We start from the raw sequence: 18,789 nt of genomic DNA, 5'->3' as shown, positions 1-18,789 counted from the left end.
GTGAACGTTTTGCAAGGATTCTAGAAGGATCTCTAGCTTTGCAAAAATCTAGCATTGTTGGTGCTTATCAGATAGGTACGTTGAGAGTCAGTTGTCATTATCGGGAGAAAACAATAGTATGATCAGACGGACTCACATCGACAACCATCAACACGTAAACCTCAATATACGAACAGACACCCTTCCCAATATGCTAATAGACATCTTAGAGACTAAGATGTAATAACCCGAAAATAATAAATAAATAAATTAAATAAAAAAAAAATAAATTAATTAATTAAAAAAAAAAAAAAAAAAAAAAAAAAAAAGAAAAAGACAGCAGCAGCTTGAAGCTGCTGCCATGGAGAACGGAAGAATGGACAGGTGGATTGAAGGGAAAAGAAAGAAAAGAGAGGAAGATGGAGGTGTGGGATGGATGAGTGGATTGTTAGAGGGTATGGAAGCGTATTAGGGCCTTGATTAGGTTTTAAAAAGGAAGAAAAACGAAGAAGAGTGATTAGCGAAAAACCCAGAAAACAGAGGAGGAAATTTTTGAGAATTCGAGTTTTGGTTGCTTAAAATTGGACATCAATCGAGGGTAAAGGAAGAGGGGTTATTGCTGAGGAATCATTTGAGGAAGGGGATACGGCCACGAGCTGAATCGGACGGTGATTCGAAGGTAACGAAAAACCCATATCACCGAACCTTTAAATCTCGATATCTTGGTTTGTATTGTATAATGAGTTATGAAATAGGGCTTGTTAGAATCGTAATAAGGAGATCTATAAATTTGTAGAAGGAATCAGGATGAAATTCGAATCGTTGAAGGAGGATATGGCTTCGGGATATAGTAGGTATTAACAGAAAAGATGGGAAAATTTCAGAAAACGCAAGGAAGAAGAAGGAGCGCGTGCACTACACGCAGGCGCGTGAGGGGCCGCGACTGGGTGTGCGACTGGGCGTGCTCCTGGCGCGTGGGACAGACACATCGAGGATGTGAGGGCGCGTGAGGGCGCGTGAAGCATCATTTTGGGTTCCGGATTTGTCCCGTTCGATTTGTTTTGACCTGTTCTACCTAGATTGACCTATACTTACCTTGAAAATGGTGAAATATAGGTCTAATCGAAAGGAATTGTGTTGAAATACCCTATTAAATGTACAATCAAGAGAGAAAGGGATTCGAAACCAGGTAAGTAGCTTATCGACCTTTGAACTAGTTCTTAACTTGTTTTACAACATGTGAGTATGTTGTTTACCTGATTAAGAACTTAATATGTTATGATAAGCTTTGATGATATTGAGTGTTTATTGTATATTGTGACTGCTTGCCTGTGATGTAAGCATGATATAAATGATTGTCAGAATGTTCTATGTGTTGAACATGATACATGTATGAAAACATGCAGTAACTGTGAGTATGTTATGCATGTTAATAGAAAGGTTATGACTCTAAGATATGCTTATTGGTTGTTGAGCTATGGCTTATTTATATGAGTATGATAGTCTACTAATTCCCGCGGAGTTCCTGGCCAACGCGCTGTGTGCTAAGTCAGGGAGCATGAGTACTCCTGACCGTTGGTATATGAGATAAACAGGCCGCCAGAGCAATTAGTAGACGGGCCGTATTTGACCGAGAGCGAGTCTTACATACGAGTCCGAAAATTCTAGATAAGCATATCGAGAGAGAGTCAGTAACCTAGCTGGAGGTAGCTGAGATACCTCATTAATGAATAGATGACCCTAGTAAGAGAAACTAGGAGTCAATGTCGAATAAAACTTAAAAACATTTGCTATGTTAAGCTGGAGGTAGCTGAGATACCTCATTAATGAACAGATGACCCTAGTAAGAGAAACTAGGAGTCAATGACGAATAAAATTTAAAAACACCTGGAAAGATTAGTTATGAATTCATGAAAGATAAAGTTGGCTACTTACTGGGTAATTTAATTACTCATCAAAATTATTTTTAACTTTTCTTTCCAGATTTAGTTGATGCAGGCCAACCGAGGACGAGGGCGAGACCAGCGGGCTAGGAACTATTTGGGAACCCATGTCTGTGTCTGTTTTGTGTACTTATGCTTTCGCTGTCAAGAATCTACTTCGGTTGTTTTAAGTTTAAATAGCACTGGTTTGAAATGTTTTACTTGATGTTTTTGGAAATATTTTTTTGAAATTTATCATTGGTTGTCGGAGTTTATTATTGAGGCTAGTAGTAACTCCTGTGAATCGCGTTGACGATGAGCGGGGTGTTACATAAGAGAAGGTCCAAGAGAGTGAGGAACCATTGTGCCTTGAATGTGGGAAACAACATTAGGGTAGATGTATGGCTTGAATCTAGGGCTTGTTTCAGATGTAGTCATCAAGGCTACCTTGCCAAATACGAGGAGGACGAAAAACCCAGTTGACCCACCAAGAGGCCCTAGTGGAGTCGAGAGACCTATGTAGACCTATTCGCAAGAAAGAGATTATGCATCCAGCAGGGATGTTGGGAAATACGACATAGTGGTGATAGGTACACTATCCATCCTCGGACACTATGCTTTAACGTTATTTGATTCAAGCTTTACACGTTCCTTCATATCTGTGTCATTTTTTAGTCAAGCAGGGTTCCAACTAGAACCCTTGTTGCATGTATTAAATGTTAGCACCCCAACACGGGTAGACTTAGTTTTTAATGATAGAGTAAAAGATGGACAAGTAATAGTAGCAAGATGAACCTTTAGCGTAGACCTGATCGTTGTTAGCATGACGAATTTCGGTATAGATTGGCTAGCTAAGAACTATGCCAATATAGATTGTTACAAGAAGGAGGTGGTATTCTTTCTCAACACTATCTGGATCTAGTTTTTAGTTCAAAGGCTAGAGTTACCCTTAAAGTAGTTTTGATGATGAAGGTCAAGAGACTGGTCTAACAAGGAATGTTAGGATCGCACAACAACGCACACGCTCGATCTAGATGAACACAAAGAAAGTGATAGAGAAAATTGCAAGGAGAACTCTGGCTAAAAGGATTTTTATTGATGACTTCAGGTATGTACAACAAGAGAGAGTACAGAGAATAGAAAGTAAATTTCCAAAGCTTTACTAGACGGGATATATATATGGTTCAGTCTACTAAATATAGCTTTACCAGATTTAACCATCTACTATATATAGCTATTTACCATATATAGCTTTACCGGATATAGCTTTACCATATATGGCTTTACCAAATATAGCTTAATCGGATATAGCCGTTGACCAAGCTATAAATACAGGGAGCAGACTCCATAACTCAACAATTCTCCCACTTGGAGACTGATCCTACACCATACCAATTAGGGCTTTGCATAACCTTAATTTTTCAACATCAACACATTTTGTCAACATGTCTGCTGGATTCTTTGCACCCTCTATCTTCTCCAAACACATATCGCCTTCTTCCACTAACCTGCGAGTGAAATGGTACCGTCTTCTAATGTGTTTTGTCCTTGAATGATAGATTTGGTTTTTCACCAACTATATGGCACTCTGACTATCTGTATAAAGGATCTTCTTGCACTGCTTCCGACCTAATTCTTCTAGATAGTCTGTCATTCATATTATCTCCTTTCCAGCTTCAGCTATGGCCACGTACTCAGCTTCAGTAGATGAAAGAGCAACGCATTTCTGAAGCTTGGACATCCAACTCACTGCTGTTCCATCTATAGTGTAGATATACCCTGATGTGCTCTTGCTGGAGTCTACATCTCCACTCAGATCAGCATCCACAAAACCTTGCAGAACTACTTTGCCATTGCCATAACAAAGTGTAGTAGTGGATGTATCTCTCAGATATCTCAGAAGCCACTTCACAGCTTCCCAATGTTCCTTCCCTGGATTTTCCATGTACTTGCTAACAACTCCCACTGCATGTGTTATGTTAGGTTTAGTGCAGACCATAACATACATCAAACTCCCAACTGCAGAAGCGTACGGAACTGATGCCATGTGCTCACGTTCCTTAACTGTCTTGGGAGATTGCCCCTTCGACAATTTAATATGATTTACCAAGGGGGTAGTCCTGGGTTTAGCGTTATTCATCTTGAATTTGGACAACACCTTCTCAATGTACTGCTCTTGGGATAGATTTAATGTGCCAGCAGATCTATCTCGAGAAATTCTCATCCCAAGGATCTGCTTCGCTGCACCTAAATCTTTCATCTCAAATACTGAAGACAAGCTTGCCTTCAGGTGGTTTATCTCCCTCATACTTGATCCAGCAATTAGTATATCATCCACATACAGGAGTAGAAACACATAAGAATCAGTGTATTTCTTGAGGTAGCAACACTGATCCTTTTCACTTCTGTGGAAACCACTCTTGCTCATGAAGAAGTCAAACTTCTTGTACCATTGTCTCGGTGCTTGTTTCAGTCCATACAAGCTCTTATTGAGCTTACACACCATGTGCTCCTTGCCTGGAGCTGCAAATCCTTCGGGTTGTTGCATATAGATCTCCTCATCTAGATCTCCATGTAAAAATGCCATTTTTACATCCATTTGCTCAAGGTGCAAATTCTCCGATGCAACAATACTCAGCAGAATTCGGATAGTAGTTAATTTCACAACTGGAGAAAAGATCTCAGCATAATCAATGTCTTTTCTTTGTGAATATCCTTTAACTACTAATCGAGCCTTAAACCACCTTTTGCCATCTGGTTCAACCTTGATTTTGAACACCCATTTGTTCAACAGAGCTCTCTTTCCTGTAGGCAACTCAGTCAGCACCCACGTATTATTTCTTTCAAGTGAGCTCATCTCATCATCCATGGCTTGCTCCCACTTGGTTGAATCTTCCACTTGTAGGGCATCATCAAAGGACTCTGGTTCTCCTTCGTCAGTCAGCAACAGATAATGTAATGAGGTTGAATATCTATCTGGTGTTCTGGTAGTTCTGGATGATCTTCTCAACACCTGTTCAGGTGCAACTTGCTCCACGTCTGGTTCTTCAGCAATAGGATCAGGAGTTTCTTGAGCTTCTGTTGTACCATCACTGCGTGAATTTTCTTGCCACTCAAGTTCAACTCCCACTTGCTTCGTAGTCTCAGAGTTTATCTTCTCTCTGTCCTTGTACATGACATTTTCATCAAAGGTCACATCACAGTGTCTTAGGATCTCCATATTTTTCTCATCCCAAAACCTGTACCCGAACATGTCAGAGCCATAGCCTATGAAGTAGCATTTCACAGCCTTAGCATCAAGCTTATCTCTCTTCTCTGGATCAACATGAACATACGCAGTACAACCAAAGGTTCTTAAGTGAGAGTACTTGAGTTCTTTTCCTGTCCATACTTCTTCGGGCAATTTGAACTTCAGGGGTACTGACGGCCATCTATTAATCAAATATGCTGCTGTGTTCACAGCATCAGCCCAGAATTCTTGCTCGCTCATTCAATGTTCTGTTCATCCTTTCTGCAATACCATTTTGTCTTGCCTTACCGGGAATTGTTCTTATTAATCTAATTCCCTCAGCTGCACAAAATGTTATAAACTCTGATTTGTTGTACTCTCCTCCATTCTCAGACCTCAGGCATTTGATCTTCAAGCCGGTCTGATTTTCAACTTCAGCTTTCCACTTCTTGAAGGTGGTAAACACATCTGACTTGTGTTTCAGAAAGTAAACCCATACCTTCCTGCTGAAGTTATCGATGAAGGTGACGTCGTACCTTGATCCACCAAGTGATGAAACTGGAGATGGTCCCCAGACGTCTGTATGGATCATTTCCAATCGCACTTTCTTCGGTTCTCTGGCAGCCTTTGTGAAACTAACTCGTTTCTGTTTGCCCATAACGTAGCTCTCACAAAGACCCATATCAACAGATTTTAAGCCTTCTAAAGCTCCTTTCGCAGTCAATATCTTCATTTCTTTGACGCTCATATGTCCAAGTCTATTGCCATAGACTTGAATTGGAAGCACTCTCAGTAGTAGCAGTCATGTTTATACACTCTGCAGTAGTGTATAAGGTTCTGAATTTTGTGCCACGTGCAACAACCATGGCGCCCTTCACAATCTTCCAGGAACTCTTTCCAAACTCTGCTGCATAGCCTGCGCTATCCAACTGACCAATAGAGATCAGGTTCTTCTTGAGACCAGGAATGTATCTAACATCTTGTAATGTTCATTGATTTCATGCTGGAGTTTGTATGGAGACATCTCCCTTTCCTTCAATCTCCAAGGTTTTGTTGTCGGCAAGATACACCTTTCCGAAATTTCCTGATTTGAAATTTCGAAACAATTCCTTACTTGGAGACGAATGGAACGATGCACCTGAATCCAAAATCCAGGATTCAGCTGGGCTATCCACACTAAGGATTAAAACGTCCTCAACATCTTCTGTTGTGTATATAGAATCATCATCATCTTCAAATTTATGATTCTGCTTCTTTTTTAGTTTTGTACAATCTGTCCGAAAGTGTTCTTTTCCCCCACAGCTTCAGCACGTTACGTTGGGTTTGTTTGGAGATTTTCCCCGATTCTTGGATTTTGAACGCTCATGTTTGTTTGAGCTCTTTGATTTGCTTCTTCCCCTTCGATCAACACTGAGAGCATTGCCTGATGAATCTTCAGTTTCCCGTTTGCGAATACTTTTGCTGAGAACTACATCTCGAATTTCATCAAATTTTAGTTTATCAGATCCTCGGGAACTACTGATTGCGGCAACAACAGTATCCCATGACTCGGGTAAGGATGACATCAAAATCAACGCTTTAATTTCATCTTCGAAATTAATTTTCACCGAACCCAGTTGACTTATGATCATATTGAATTCATTTATATGATCCGCAACACGTCCATCTTCAGACATCTATAGATTGAACAATCTACGCATTAAATACACCTTGTTCATAGCCGACGGTTTTTCATACATATTTGACAGCGCCTTCATCAGATCTGACATTGTCTTCTCCTTGATGATGTTAAACGCAACGTTTCTGGATAGCGTCAACCGGATCATCCCTAAGGCTCGTCGATCCTTGAGCTTCCACTGTTTCGTGGTCGTGGTATCCGGCTTCACCCCCAACAGAGGTTCGTGAAGATCTTTATGGTACAGATAATCTTCAATCTGCATCTTCCAGAAACCGAAATCGGATCCATCGAACTTCTCAATTCCAATCTTTGAACTTACCATCTTCACAGATCGTGGTGAATTTCGCCTAGCTTTGATACCAGTTGTTAGGATCGCACAACAACTCACACACTCGATCTAGATGAACACAAAGAAAATGATAGAGAAAATTGCAAGGAGAACTCTGGCTAAAAGAATTTTTATTGATGACTTTAGGTATGTACAACAAGAGAGAGTGCAGAGAATAGATAGTACATTTCCAAAGCTTTACTGGACGGGATATATATATGGTTTAGTCTACTAAATATAGCTTTACCAGATTTAACCATCTACTATAAGGTCTTGTACACAACATTGCATAACATATATCAGGCCTTGTACACAACATTGCATACATTAGACTACCTATAGCTGAGGCATAGGGAATCTTTCTCATATCCTCAACTTCTTGAGATGTCTTGGGACATTGTTCCTTTGACAATATAATTTCATGCCTAAAAGGTAGATTGCACTTTTTCGAATTTTATATCGAATACTTGACAAGAATCTTGTCAATATAGGATGTTTGAGACAAGGCTAGTGTTTTGTTCTTACGATCCCTTATAATTTGGATTCCTAGAACAAACTGTGCTTCTCCTAAATCTTTCATCTGAAATTGATTAGCTAGCCAACTTTTTATATCAGTAAGATAGCTTACATCATTTCCAATGAGTAGAATATCATCTACATATAAGACAAGAAAAGCTACTACTTTTCTATTGATTTTCTTGTATACACAAGGTTCATCAACATTTTGCTCAAAACTATATGATTTAACCGTACTGTCAAATCTAATGTTCCAGGATCTTGATGCTTGTTTTAGTCCATAAATGGATTTCTTAAGCTTGCAAACCTTTTGCTCTTGACCTTGGCTTATAAACCCCTCTAGTTGATTCATATAGATTTTCTCTTCAAGATTGCCATTTAGAAAAGCAGTCTTCACATCCATTTGCCATATCTCATAGCCAAAATATGTGGCAATGGATAAGAGAATGCGAATAGACTTTAACATTGCAACAGGAGAGAAAGTGTCCTCTTAGTTCAGTCCCTCTCTTTGGTTGAATCCTTTTGCCACAAGTCTCGCTTTAAAGGTCTGTATCTTTCCATCTACTCCTCGCTTTCTCTTGTAAATCCATTTACAACCTACAACCTATAGGTCTTACCCCATCAGGAGGATCTACAAGTTCATGGCTTTGATCCATTCATCCTTGTCAACATTATCAATTGCTCGTTTAAAAGACAATGGATCCTCGATGTTATCATCAGTTATGACAACTTGAGCTTCAGTCAAGCCTATGTAACGGTTAGGTTGTTTTCTAACCCTTCCACTACGACGAGGCGTTCCCAATTCTTGGTATGGATGTATCCGATTATCAGAAGGAATGGAACTATCAACAACTCTTGTTGATGTATTAGTAGCTTCATTTAATTCATTTAACACTATCTTACTACGAGGTTTATGATTTCTCATATGATTTTCTTCTAAAAAAATAGCATTTGTCGTTACAAATACTTTATTTTCTTCCGGACTGTAGAAGTAACCACCTCTAGTCTCTTTAGGATAACCTACAAATAGGCATACTTTAGAACGAGGTTCCAATTTCTTTGGATCTGTATTCAACACATGTGCTGGACATCCCCAAATTCTGAAGTGTTCTAAAATAGCTTTACGACCCTTCCACAATTCAAAAGGTGTCATAGTGACACTTTTGGATGGAACTACATTCAATATGTATAATGCAGTCTCCACTGCATATCCCCAAAAAGAATTTGGTAGTGGAGCATAACTCATCATCGATCGAACCATGTCTAACAAAGTTCTGTTTCTCCTCTCTGAAACTCCATTTTGTTGAGGTGTTTCGGGAGCTAAGAGTTGGGATGTTATTCCATTTTCTATCAAATAGTCTCGGAAATTCATATCCATGTACTTTCTACTGCAATCTGATCGAAGTGTTCTGATGGATTTACCTAATAAATTCTCAACTTCAGTTTTGTTAAAAAAAAAGTCGTCGGCAGAACCGAAAACTCCGGCGAACGTTGGAGTTTTCGTTTGCACACGAACCACAAAGGGCGACCGAAGGCTGGGATGCCACGGAACTCGACCCCGACCTTCAGCCACCCCAAAACAACCTGCAAAGAACAAAAAAAAAATAGAGAAAAATGAAGAGGACAGAGAAAATTCAACGGAACTCCGGCGAGGCCAAACCCTACGAAATCGACATCAAAACCTCCATTTTACGCAACAAAAGTAATCCCAGAACCTTTTACACACATCAGGGGTAGATTTAGACGAATCCTATACGTTGAACACCGTCGGCAAGGGAGACAGAACGTCGGATTTCTGAACTTCTCCAGATCCGGGAGTGTGAGGCCTTTACAAACCAAATCCATACCCAAAATGGAGTTAGGGGGAGGAAGAGACTCGGGAACAGAGGAAATAGGAGGGAAAAAGGACGTCGAAAGGACGTTAACGAGGAGAGAGAAAAGTCACTGGAAAAACCTGCAAGCAACCGGGTGAAGAAGACGAAGTGCAACCCAAGGGTCGGATCCCGCAACCCGAACCGAACCCAATCACCTTAGGTCAGCCCAGTACACGACGGTTCCCGCGGCCCAGTTGTTTCAGCCCAAAACGCGTAAGCCCAGTTACGGCCCAACCCGACAGCCTTGACCTGAGACCTCCAAGCCCAGTTCAACACGGCACGCCTAGCCCAGCCCACCTGCACTTTTTCTTCAGCCTGGGCCGGCCTGTCACCGGCGAACAACCCTAAACCTGCGAGCGATCCGATAACCCGCGCCTCAACCTAAGACCGCTGCACACACGTCGCCCTCTGGTTGTGCCACGTGGCACGTCTGCAATGCGGCTCCCCTTGGCTCCGACGGAAATCAACCCATGGGAAAGTATGAAACAAATTACCTTGATGATCAAAATCAAGAGTAAAGAAAACTCGTTTCTAAACTCGTGATTCGAATCACTCCACAAGAGGTTTGATCAATACCACTTGAATGACTCTAGCATGCAAGTTGTAAACACAAGAATTTGCAAAGAAAGTTTAGCTCTCAACAAAGCTAAAATAGAAATTTTATTCTTAATTCCAAAATGTCATGTCTAATCAAAGAAAAGAAGGCTTTATATAGCCTTTACAAACCTTAACCTATGTGATACATAAAACCCAAATTAAATGGGTTAGTAAATGAGAAATACCCATAACCTCCATATTAAAATGGCTAGTTCATTAGTCTCATGAATGTACTAGGTGCATTAGTTAATCCAAAAGGCATAACCAACCATTCATAAAGACCATACTTGGTTTTAAAAGTTGTTTTCCACTTCATCCTCAATATGCATGCGAATTTGATGATAACCCGATTTGAAATCAATCTTAGTAAAAAGACTACATCCATGCAATTCATCAAGCATATCATCTAATCTGGGAATTGGATGCCTATACTTTATAGTTATCTTGTTTATAGCCCTACAATCAACACACATACGCCAAGAGCCATCTTTCTTAGGTACAAGAATAACTGGAACAAAACAAGAACTCAAACTTTCACGTACATACCCTTTAGCAAGGAGTTCAGTTACTTGCCTTTGTATCTCTTCAGCCTCCTTTGGATTAGTCCTATAAGCTAGTCAGTTTGGAATGGGTGTGCTAGGAATGAAGTCAATCTTGTGTTCAATCCCTCTAAGTGGTGGCAAACTACTAGGCATCTCCTCAGAAAATAAAACTTCAAACTCTTGCAAAAGCACAACAAAATCACTAGGCAAAGAAGGGTTAAGCATGTTAGTAAAGTAACAAGACCCCTTGCACATATGTACAAGAATAGTCTTGTTAGAGAGCAAAACATTCCTAGCCTCACTTGATCTAACATACAAGCTTACTGATTTGGCTTTTCTTTCTTTTTTTTCGCTAGGCTGAGTGATACTCTCTTGCTTTTCACTCAAGCTCTTTTTTTCACTTGATTCTTTTTCAATCTCTGCTTTTGCATCAGCCTCTTGCCTTTTCTTTTCCAATAAATACATCTTTTGGAGACAATGGAATAAGAGTAGTTTTTCTACAGTTGTGAGTAAAAGAGTATCGATTTGCATACCAATCATACATTACCCGACGATCAAATTGCCAAGGCCTCCCCAGTAGTAAATCTCCAACATGCATGGATACAACATCACATAAAACTTCATTGATAAGGCAACCCTAATCCTCAGCTCAACGATCCAAGCTTTTGTTGAAGTAAGAACCTTTGAATCAAAGTAATTAACACCTCCTTATACAAAATTTTGATCAACCAAGAGATAAGGCTAGAATTAAATTACCTCTTACGATCGAAGATCTAGAAGCAAGATTTGGAAACCTTGTTCTAAATTGAATCACTCCACAATCTAACTTGATCAAGGCTTGATTGAATGGCTCGGGTGCAATTCTACCATAAGAATTGCTTGAAACTTAGAAATGGCAAATATGATGCTCTGATTTCTAAGGGGAACATCTCAATTTGAGATCTGAATTACATTCATCCACGAATCTGAATTTTCCATAACATATTGTGGGTATTTATAGTCTCTCGACAAAAGACGTTTGTGGACGGGATTCAATCCCGATCCCCTTTAAACTCCACAAATGACGAAGTCAATTTTGACCAATTGACCATTGCAAAATGAAAAAAAAAAAAAACAATAAAATTTTTCAACAAATGTTGGTATGTTTGAGTGGCTAAAGAAATAAACTTAAAATCTATTAGGCTTCACTTGTTTTAATGTTTTCCAACTTCAACCGAGCCGATCCAATTTTGTAGATAAAGAATGAATGTTTGTTTAATCTCGCCGTGGATCGTGTAATAGGTCCAGTTGGAACGTTTGGAACACCATGATTCTTATCATCTTCCCCCTCTTCAAAAGAATATTGTCCTTCGTCAATCGTATCAGCTTCTAATTCTACAAATGATGGTTGAACCGAGCCGATCCAATTTTGTAGATGAAGAATGAATGTTTGTTGAATCTTCTTCGCCTTGGATCGTGTAATAGGTCCAGTTGGAACGTTTGGAACACCATGATTCTTATCATCTTCCCCCTGTTCAAAAGAATATTGTCCTTCGTCAATCGTATCAGCTTCTAATTCTACAAATGATGGTTGAACCGAGCCGATCCAATTTTGTAGATGAAGAATGAATGTTTGTTGAATCTTCTTCGCCTTGGATCGTGTAATAGGTCCAGTTGGAACGTTTGGAACACCATGATTCTTATCATCTTCCCCCTCTTCAAAAGGATTCGTCCTCGAATCAGAAAAATCATCACCTACATCAAAAGGACTCAAGTCAGCAACATTGAAAGTAGAATGTACTGAAAAGTCTTCGGGAAGGTCAATTTTATATGCATTGTTATTAATTCTTTCAAGGACTTGATAAGGGCCATCCCCTCTTGGATGTAACTTTGTCTTCCGTTGAGATGGGAATCGCTCCTTGCGAAAATGTATCCAAACCCAGTCACCAGGTTTAAAAATGTTTTACTTCTGTCCTTTGTTAATCCTTGAAGCAACTTTGAAATTTTGGTTCTCAATTCTCTCCTTCACCTCCTTATGCAATGTTTTGATCAAGTCTGCCTTACTTGTGGCTGCGTCACTCACAAACATATTAGAATGTATAGGAAGCAAATCAAGAGGCGTAAGTGGATTAAATCCATAAACAACTTCAAAAGGAGAACAATGAGTTGTACTACGAATTGCTCTATTATATGCAAACTCTACAAATGACAAACATTCATCCCAAGACTTAATATTCTTAGAAATAATAGCCCTAAGCAATGCTCCTAATGTTCTATTAACCACCTCAGTTTGTCCATGCGTCTGAGGATGACATGTAGTTGAAAACAACAATTTGGTACCCAATTTACCCCCACAATACTTTCCAAAAGTGACTTAGAAATTTAGCATCCCTATCACTAACAATTATTCTAGGGATTCCATGTAATCTTACTACTTCCCTAAAAAATAAGTCAGCAGCATGTTTTGCATCGTTCGTCTTGTTACATGCAATAAAATGAGGCATCTTACTAAATCTGTCTACCACAACAAAAATACTATCTTTACCCTTTTTAGTGTGCCGTAAACCAAGAACAAAATCCATAGATATATTAGTCCAAGGTTCATTAGGTACATTCAAAGGAGTGTACAATCCATTTGGTTGTGATCTAGATTTAGCTTCTTTGCATTTAAAGCATTGACTACAAAATTTATGAACATCATGCTTCAATTTCGGCCAAAACAAGTGTTCATGCAACATATTATAAGTTTTATTAATCCCAAAATGTCCCATTAAGCCACCACCATGTGCTTTTTTTACAAGCAAATCTCTGATAGAGCATTTAGGAATACAAAGCTTACTTTTCTTAAATAAGAATTCATGAAACACTTAATAATAATCATCTACAACTATTTTTGTACGACAAGATGCATAAATAATTCCAAAGTCGTGGTCATCTCGATATAATTCTTTAATATGCTCAATGTACCTTCTAGATAATGCATCAGCTACCACATTATCCTTACCTTTCTTATATTTGATGACATACGGAAATGTTTCAATAAACTCCACCCACTTTGCATGCCTACAGTTCAGTTTGCTATGACCCTTAAGATACTTCAAGCTTTCATGATCAGAGTAGATCACAAATTCTCTAGGTCATAAGTAGTGTTGCCACACCGTGATTTTGTTGATGGCTCTACAATCCACGCACATGCGCCACGTTCCATCTTTCTTCAGCACCAATAAGACTAGTACAGAACATGGACTCAAACTCTCTTGTATATACCCCTTCTCCATAAGCTCCTCTACTTGCCTTCGAATTTCTTTATTCTCAGTTGGGTTCGCTCTATAAGCTTGCCTATTAGGAATTACTGCCCCTGGAATGAAGTCTATTTTATGTTCAATACCTCTAATTGGAGGTAGTCCTTTAGGGACTTCATCTTGAAATACGTCATCAAATTCTTGTAAAAGAGATTGAAACATACTAGGCAAAGACAAATTATTATTGTTAGAGACCAAACATCCTTCCTTGTACACAAGTACAAAGATGGTTTTTTGTGAGAACATTGCCCTTCTAACTTCTCCAACTCTAGCCAAACAACTTACATTCTTTCCTTTTTTTCCAATTTCATTATTTTCTTCACTATGGTTTTCTCGTTGACTTTTCTCTATTTTTTCACTCACCTCTTTTTCCTCAAACTCTTTCTTTTTTTGTTCCAACTTTAATTGATCAGCAAATACATTTGCAGAACTCAAAGGTACAAGAGTGGTTTTTCTACCATCTTTGACAAAAGAATACCGATTCAAATAGCCATCATACATAACCCTCCTGCAAATTGCCATGGTCGACTAAGCAATATATCTCCAGCATGCATTGGTAAAACATCACAAAGAACTTCATCTTTATATTTTCCTAAAGTAAAAGATATTAAAGCTTGATAAGTTACCTTCATTGTTCCACTGTCATTGAGCCATTGAAGCTTGTAAGGTTTAGGATGGTGTTGGGTTGGATTTAGCAACCTTTTGATCAGCATTGTACTTATGACATTGGTGCAGCTTCCACTATCAATTACAAGACTACAAGGAGTTCCCTTGACCAAACACCTTGTGTGAAATAGGTTGTCTCTTTGGTCATCAACATCATTCTCAGTAACTTGAGTTTTAAGAAGTCTTCTGGTTACAAGTACCAAATGACTCCCATCTTCTAGTTCCTCCTCATTCTCCTGGATTTCCTCTTCAACTAGCTCATCATGGTCACTTTCCTCACTATCTGTGACAACTTGTCCATTCTTGATAATCATGACTCTCTTGTTAGGACAATCACGACTAAGATGACCAATTCCTTGACATTTCCAACATTTGATGTCTCTATTTCTTTTTCGAATCTCCTTATATTCCTCCGCTTTCTCTTTACCCTTGGAGGTCTCAGCTTTGTTCTTTTTGTCAAGATCATACTTGCCTCCATCTTTGTTTTTTTCAATATTTGCATTCTTTTTCCAAGTTTTGAAAGTAATAGACTTTGAAATACCATACCTCTTGGAGTTATCCTTCTCCCAAGCTAGTTGCCCTTCGATTTTGACAGCAAGGTGTAACAATTCTTGCATATCAAAGTACGCTTGCCTATCCACTTGATGAGCAAGTTGTCGGTTTAACCCACCAAGAAATCTAGCCATTGTATCTTCCTCATCTTCATCAATACATGCTCTACTCATAAGGTCTCCATTTCTTTGTAATATTCTTCAACACTTTTGGATCCCTGTTGTAAAGTATAGAGTTTTTGCTTGAGTACTCGAGAATAATGCTTAGAAATGTACCTTTTTCTCATTAATGTCTTCAATTCCTCCCACGTTTCAATTGGTTCTTCATAATTTCTCCTCCACTCTGATTTCAAAGATGTCCACCATATAATGGCGTAATCACAAAATTCAGCCACGGCAAGCTTCAACTTTCTTTCTTCACTAAAATTGTTGCAATCGAAGACATGCTCAATTTTTCTCTCATAGAAAGTTGGAATTTTGAGCTTTACTCCCCGGATTCCTTTTTCTTTTTCTCTCTCATACTAGTACTCCCTCTCAATTCTTTTTTGTGCTAAAATTTCTCTACCCCTTCTTCTGACTCTTCCTCTCCCACGACCGACATCTCTCCCTCCCCTAGGACTATGTCCCGCTAAAAGGGTGACATTGTCATCTTCTTCATTTTCAACTCCTTCATTCAAGAGTACTTCCCTCCCTTGAAGATTACCTAAGGCTATTTCAATTCGCTCCATCCGGTCTGTCAATGTACTAATAACTTGATTCAAACGAGTAATTGTTCCGACCTGTGCTTCTCTCCACCTAGCTTCATTGATCTCCCCTCCATGTCCTGCATCTTGGTTCATGATTGTACAAACAGTAGTGGAATATGTTTAGGACCTCACACACTCAACTCACTGATTTTACACTCAGGGACACTCATGTTTATACACACAAAGGTAGGCTGTTTGGGAAAGTGACTAAATTATGATCAAAGTAGGCTAATATATTGGTAAAGCAATTCTGATAGTAGCAAGCTATTCAAGGCAATCAAGATAAGTTAATTATGAAATAACAACAAAATAAAACAAGACGTGAACAAAAAAAATAAGGGACACGAAGATATTTTTGGATATAATTACACATTGAAAAAAAATCCAAAAAGAAAGGACGTGAAGATTTTAAGAACAATCTAACTCTCCTTTTTACAGAATTCGGGAAATTTAGAAGTTATCTTCAAGCGTAGATTATGAGAAAAAAAATATATCAAACACAACGGTTCTAGATTTAGATGGATGAAGAAAAAGATGTGAATCGAAGTTTATTTGATCTTCAAATAAACATGCAAATGATCTAAAAAAATGATAAATATCGTTTATAATCACAATCGTAAGAACAAATATGATAAGATTCTTTTTTTTTTTTTCAAGATCTCAATGTGATCTTTAGGAAGAAAATGAGAACAAAGTGAAAAGTTGATGAATAATGGCGGAAATGACAGCAAGAAAATAAATGGAGAAATTTAAAGAAAAGATAAACAAGAGCAGAAATCAAAGATAAAATCAATTCTAGAGTCGGCCACAAAGATGTAAACCTATACTCTGATACCAAATTGATATAAGACAACCCTAATCCTCAGCCCAACGATCCAAGCTTTTGTTGAAGCAAGAACCTTTGAATCAAAGTAATTAACACCTCCTTATACGAAATTTGGATCAACCAAGAGATAAGGCTAGAATTAGATTACCTCTTACGATCGAAGATCTAGAAGCTAGATTTGGAAACCTTGTTCTAAATTGAGTCACTCCACAATCTAACTTGATCAAGGCTTGATTGAATGGCTCGGGTGCAATTCTACCATAAGAATTGCTTGAAACTTAGAAATGGCAAATATGATGCTCGAATTTCTAAGGAAAACATCTCAATTTGAGATCTGAATTACATTCATCCACGAATCTGAATTTTACATAACATATTGTGGGTATTTATAGTCTCCCGACAAAAGACGTTTGTGGACGGGATTCAATCCCGATCCCCTTTAAACTCCACAAATGACGAAGTCAATTTTGACCAATTGACCATTGCAAAATGAAAAAAAATAAATAAATAAATAAATTCAACAAATGTTGATATGTTTGAGTGGCTAAAGAAATAAACTTAAAATCTATTAGGCTTCACTTGTGTAACGTTTGGAACACCATGATTCTTATCAGTCATCAACATATTTTCCAATAGTAAAAGAAAAAAGAGCTTGTTAAGTTACCCGTACTTCCCCATGATCATTCAACCATTAAAGCTTGGAGGGTCGTGGATGTAGTTGTGCCTTTAAATTACTCACAACATTGGTGCAACTACCGCTATCAATGACAGCACTACAAGGTACAGATTGAACAAGACTTCTCCCGTTGGTCTAGGCTGTCCTCCTTAATGTGGGTGTTTACTTCACTAAACTCCTCACTCTCATCGGTTTCCTCATTTATGTCGTCATGTGCCTCGTCATCCGTAGCAATTTCTCCCTCCTTGCTGGACATAATTCTTGCATTTGGGCAATCTCTCCTATAGTGTCCTACCCCTTGACATCTCCAACACTTTAAATCTCTATTTCGAACATTAGACTTTTCTACTTTTTCTTTCCCTGTTCTAAAACTCTCCCCTTTCTCAAATTTAGCTTGAGGCTTCTCATTAATCTCTTGATTTTTATGCTTATAATCAATGTTCTTACTATCCTTTTTCCATGTAGAAGTATTATTGGGAAAAAATTTAGAAGAATACCGTTGAGACCTTCGTTGGATTTGCCTCTCGATCTTAATTGCAATGTGCAACAACTCCTCAATATTAGGTAAGGCTATAAATCAGTCTTCTCTGCAGGGGAATAAGATTCGGAGTACCTTGTTGTTCGAATATCTCAAGGCAAGAACATTGTTTGAGATTCGAATCACTCCACAAGCAAGATTGATCATGTCTAGCTTAAATGATTCTTGTTGATCAAATATCTCAATGCAAGAACACTTGATTGAGATTCGAATCACTCCACAAGCAAGATTGATCATGTTGAGCTTGAATGATTCTACATGCAACCTAAAACTACATAGAATTGCAAATAAACTTAGTCATTGGCTAAAGAAAGCACAAATGCTCCTTTTACTATATTTTACAAGTCTCCCTACAAATACAACATACATGGCTATATACCCTAAAAAATGAAACTATTAAAGGCATTCCAAGAGTTGTAACATTCATACTTAATGGTCATAATTAGCCATTACCTAAATGTAACCTAAAGTAAATAAAGTCTTAAAATATAATAACTTTAAATTACTCTAAATTGTAACCCACCCAAAATTTATAACAATCAAACTTCATTCTTTTTCAATGTGGCATGAATTGAAACATCTTTTGATAATTTTGATAACCTTTACTTCACATCTTCATTTAAGTATATTGTATGATTGATGTCTTTTGGTTCATATCATTCTCCACTTCTTCAAGAAGATTCGTCCTCGAATCTATTTGTGAAACTTTGCTGCAAAAAATAAGTTATGGAAATACAAAGGACCTCACAACACTCTCTCACGTGTATACACTCAAGGAATGTTAGGCCACTCTGTTTACACTCATGTACACAAATGAAGCTCTCATTCTCATCTCTCAAA

At 38.3% G+C, this 18,789-nt stretch overlaps 1 long non-coding RNA gene across 1 annotated transcript; it reads left to right on the top strand.

Moving 5' to 3' along the window:
• The first annotated feature begins 1,094 nt into the window (after window positions 1-1,094).
• On the top strand, window positions 1,095-2,156 carry LOC147784122 (uncharacterized). Its single transcript, XR_015416744.1, has 2 exons — window positions 1,095-1,168; window positions 1,963-2,156. It is a non-coding gene; the product is annotated as an uncharacterized LOC147784122 (long non-coding RNA).
• The last annotated feature ends 16,633 nt before the right edge of the window (window positions 2,157-18,789 follow it).

This window comes from Cucurbita pepo, unplaced genomic scaffold, assembly GCF_057944985.1.
Source record: "Cucurbita pepo subsp. pepo isolate OVF unplaced genomic scaffold, ASM5794498v1 scafford_42, whole genome shotgun sequence".
Lineage (NCBI taxonomy): Eukaryota > Viridiplantae > Streptophyta > Magnoliopsida > Cucurbitales > Cucurbitaceae > Cucurbita > Cucurbita pepo.
Note: the sequence above shows the minus strand (reverse complement) of the source record. Positions and strands in the feature narration are given on the sequence as shown.